Here is a 5,097-nt window from a genome sequence, read left to right on the forward strand (position 1 = left end):
TGTTACAATGGTAAGGATGGAGTTGGGTTGTTGGATAACGCCAGATCTAATGGCTGCCGAGACAGATATTGTCGGGTTTACAAATACGGGGTAGGCCCAAGTATATGATTGGCCCAGTGGAGGCCCAAGTATATGATTGGCCCAGTGAAGGCCCAAGACTCATATAAAATACGGCCCAAAAGGTAATGGGCAAATGGGCTTTGTCGACAAGACATCATAAATAAGGAGGGTAGCATGAGACCGCACTAAGTCCTAACAATCGGATACCAGGCCACCCAACCGTGATCGTCAACAATAGACAGGAGACGAAGGGAGTAGTCGGCTATGCCACCGGTTGACCACTACCTAGGATACCTCTTGGCCACGATGTCATAATGGTGGCAGTTACCCAATGATGATATAATCTAGTTAAATATGACAATTATTAGTAATAAATGCCATGAAACAGTCGACCACGCCTGAAGCCATGGATATCATGAATACCAGCCCATCATGTACCCCTATTTGGTGCACTCTATATAAGCCGGGAGGCGGGAGGGAAGCCTCGGGCTGAGGGTTGATCATACTGACATTGTACCCTACGCCAAGAGCAAAGAGCACCATGAGTAGGGTATCACCTCCACCGCGGAGGACCCAAACCTGTATAACTCTTTGAGCATACTCCCAACCGCACTGTTCGCTGGATACGATTGCCTCTACAACCACGCCCCCTCCCCTTAGTATGTCAAGATTATATCCACGACAGATATGCAACTCTCATCTTAATTAATGGATGAAACTGATGGTTTTATCTAGAAAATACTTACCGTTATCCCCTTTTATGGAATTCTTTTACACAATAGTAATGTAAAACCGTAAAAGTTGCCTACTTGTGCACACAAAGTAATGAATAAGCATCCAGTGCGAGAAAAAAAAATTAGCATCCAGTAATGGACTTCGACGCATCCAGTTTACTTCGAGTCGATGCAATTTCATATATGCATACAATCAGCCGGTCATCTAATAACATTTTCTTTTTAAAAAAGAAGGATGACCCCTGACCTCTACATCAGAACGATGCATGCAGCCATATATTATTAATAATGCGAAATCCAGCGGCCAAACAACCTCGACGAACAGATCTCTAACATACCTCACTAGAACAAATGCCACATTACCACTACAGCTCTACTACATAACTTGGAACATGTTTTTAGCATACACCACTAGAACAAATGCCACAATATCACCGCACAAATTTATAATGCACAGATTAAATGAGTTAAAGATAGTCTCATGTCAACACTCACGACGGAAACAGGACCAAGCAACACGAACTTCCATATTGCAGGAGCCAACGTTGAGATTGATGCCTGCGGGACTTACACCAGCTCTATGAGATTTTAAAACTGCTTCGCTGGTCTCAACGGCATCTCCCTCGTTAACTGGAATTGCCATTACTGAAACCTTCAGGTTTCTCTCAAGTTCAACAGAGACCACACGTCGTGAGAGCGTGATCACACCATCAGCATCAACGGGCAATCCGCCATCTTCATATTCAAGCAACTTGACCTGCAGGTTGTCATCACTACGGGAGGCAGCACTATATACACCACGAAATCCATCTGGCCACGCCCCGCCAATGATTCTTATAACGACTCTTGAATGTGATCAAATTTAAATTCCAGCGTGCTAAGCCTGCTAGGGTAAACACTTTCAGGACAGTATCCAGCTCTAAACACCACCACAAGAGCACTTAAATCTTTATCCTCAGATTCTGTAGTGCCCTTCACTTTCAGCGAAACCTCAATGTATGAAGGATCATATGCCACGACAATAGCACGGGTAGAACCCGCCAGTGCTAGGTAGCAATCCTGCATGCAGAGAAAAAAATTTAAGTAAACGACAATGTTCATTTCATCAAATAACAATCAACTCTGTAGTAGAATATTCTATTTATTCTACTTTTCACAGCAAAATGGGTAGTTTCAACGACAAAATGGTAAGATGTACGAATTACTAAATCTGACAGCAGCAAATGCATAAATAGTTGCTTATGGTTGCTTCAATAGGCAAATGCAGAAAAAAACTGCGTACAATTAGCAGAGAAGTTGCATGTAATGCCAAGATGTCAAAACAAAACCAAGAGAGAAGAGCTAAGTACGAACCTCCTGGGTGATGGTCTGGCAGTTAGTCCTCGCACGGTGGAAAATAAAATTGCGCTTCTGATCCAAGACATCACGTGCAGCTATCATACCAAACACTTCCAGTGGCCAGCGCAAATCCCCGTTGATTGATGCAACTTTGACTGACATAATCTGCAGAGTGTCCATGGCCTTGGCCGAGCGTTCAGAAGCAGGATTCGTGTGACACATGGCAGGGATAGATGCTGCATAGATTGATCACATGTAAATTAAGCAGTTAGTCAGCTATTACATGAGATAAAAATTGTGATCCATTGACGTATGCTGCAATTCATATCAAATTGGTGTGAGTGATGGCAGATCATATAAGGAAGTGTGCATGGATCCTCCTATCAAATTGCTCGTACATACTTATAAGGGAATGAATCAAGAGAAGTGTTGGCCGGGGAAGGGACTTACTGGTCTGGTCGAAGGTAGCACCGCAGCAGCGAGCGTAGAATCTGTCCCAGAAAGAGCGAAACTCGGCAGCGAACGATTCTTCCTCGCATTGTGCCGGTCCACTCTCCTGCTCATCACCTCCAGCTTCGTCAGCCTCCCTGGCAGATTTTTCAGCCATTGATTTGGCAATAATCCTGGCCCTTTCTTCAGGCGTCAGCTTTCTTATCATCGCAGCCCCTTCAGCCATCCTCATCTCAGTCGTTACCATGGCTGGTCTTTGACGCCTCGCCTTGGGTTTCTTCGTAGCCGCGATCAGCTCTAGCGAAGAGTCACCACGGGCAAGGTCGATCGGTCGCCGTCGCCGCCGCTCTTGTTTTGTGCACGCCGTGTTTTATGGAGGGCTCCTGTTGGAACGCAATCGAAGGAAACAGCCGTTCCCGATTCAAACTCGAGCACCGACCGACGCACGTATACACGTTGCGGCTTATTGGGCCTGGATTACGATCGGTGGGCCTGAGTTAGCAGTTTTGTGGCCCTAATTACCGAAGACGACGCCGCGCCCAGCTTTCCGGAAGGCACCAGGATTCTTTGTACCCACGTTTTTAGTCCCACATCGAGGGCTGAGGCGTCCTCGGAAGGAGAGCTGATTATTTATGCGCCACGCAGGGCTCCCATGAAACTCACTTACCTGGACGGGGTCAATGAGAGATCAAGAAGTCTCATGGCCTAGATCAGTGGCCTACATTGCACCTTGTGGGCGCACTGGTTTACCATCTCCCTTCGGGGAGAGTGGACGTCGTAATTTGTGATAAAGGGGGTACGCGTTCGCGCGGCCCCTACCAACACTCAAACAAAAATATTATCTGTTGTGCAAGATTTCAAGCACAAAAATCTAACTATTCAGTATCAACAAAGATGATGCAATACATAATTCAGTTCTCTAAATATTACCTCTGTCCCGAAAAGCCTACATACTCCCTCCGTTCCGAATTACTTGTCTTGGATTTGTCTAGATACGGATGCATCTAGACTCATTTTAGTGCTAGATACATCCATATCTAGATAAATCTAAGACAAGTAATTCGGAACGGAGGGAGTACATCTGTAGACAAATCTAAGAAGCTCTTTGGGACAGAGGGAGTACATAATTCAGACCAAAGCCGTGCGGAAGATTGTAAGTTATGTCCTGCCCGGTTGGACCATATGCTTGTAGCATCAGTGACGAAACAAATTCAGAGACATCACTGTGAGTTATTCGTAGGGCGCTTTGACCAAAATTTTGATGCCCACCTGAAAAGGTTGGCGATGCCGAAGGCTGCTCCAAATCCTGACCGGATGTCCGCAATCAACTCACGGACTTCTCTCACGGTAGTAGCCACCAATGGCTCCCCTACTGCTTTCTTCCGGTTAGCCGCCCCCTGAGCGGTTCCTAAAAAATGGAACAAATGCTAAGGCAAAAAACCTTGGGCATGGTCCTTACGCCATGTTAGATTTTTTTTTTTGCAGGGTAAGCCATGTAGAAGGTAATGCCACCAGAGCATAGATCACCTTGTTGGGCTGAGGTTGCCAGCTGGCGAAGTTGAGCGTCAGCTGTATGAACAATGCTCAAGGAACTCCTCACAACCTTCGTCAATTCTTGACTGGTCTAGGCAATGATTGTATTGTTAGTTATCCAGAAGTTATCCCCTATTAAGGAATTTGAGCTCTTTTACACAACACGGTATGTAATACTGGAAAAGTTGCCAACATGTGGACACAAAATCATGATCTAGTACTCTTGAGAAGAAAAAAGGCAGCATCCAGTAATCAGAATACAATCTCAGAAAGTGTCATGTCTGTGGATGGCAGATACAGCAAGTGAACAATATCTGGAAGTAACTACCATAACCAAAAGTAATTACACATCCAGGTCACTTCGAGTCGAGTCAATGCAGTTCCATATATGCAAATAAGCCGACCATCTAATAATATATATAAAAGAAAAGAATAAAGGAAACAGGCGTGAGAAGTGTTTAGTTACTTGCCTTAGGTCACTGAGATCAACACTCAAGGCACCGATCTCTTTTGCAACTAGTCTCACTGAAGCCATAGTTTCAGGAAGCTTCTCTCTTGTGAGATCAAATGACTTTTCAAGAGACTCTGCTGCCCTTTTACAGTCCTGAAAATGTTTAGCATATCCATATCCATAGTTGCTACATGTTCCATTTAGAAGTTTCAAGTTTTACCAAATGGACCAACCTACCAACATGGAGGGAATCGCCGAAAAGAATATGAAGCTGGCAGACACTGCAACCTACATAAGATGGTAACTGTGATCAACAGAGACAGTAGGCTCCTGACGCTGACAAGCGCAAATTATAGATGGGAGCCAAATTATCCAGAATAAACCTAACAAGATATGGTTCTATATAAGAAGCATTCTTCAGAAGAGAAACTGCGACTTTCAATTGGATGAACCATGCTCGTGCAGTTTTCCCATCATTATCTTTTTTACCAGCATATACGTTTGCAATGATTTTTTTCTTATCAGAACACT

At 44.6% G+C, this 5,097-nt stretch overlaps 1 non-coding gene and 1 pseudogene across 1 annotated transcript; one reads left to right on the top strand and one right to left on the bottom strand.

The window, feature by feature from the left end:
• Positions 1–1,245: 1,245 nt before the first annotated feature.
• On the bottom strand, positions 1,246–3,335 carry LOC119338705 (annotated as a pseudogene).
• On the top strand, positions 3,242–3,401 carry LOC119342247. The gene has a single exon (XR_005165482.1). It is a non-coding gene; the product is annotated as a U1 spliceosomal RNA (small nuclear RNA).
• Positions 3,402–5,097: the final 1,696 nt, after the last annotated feature.

Source organism: Triticum dicoccoides, chromosome 7B, assembly GCF_002162155.2.
Source record: "Triticum dicoccoides isolate Atlit2015 ecotype Zavitan chromosome 7B, WEW_v2.0, whole genome shotgun sequence".
Classification (NCBI taxonomy): Eukaryota; Viridiplantae; Streptophyta; class Magnoliopsida; order Poales; family Poaceae; genus Triticum; species Triticum dicoccoides.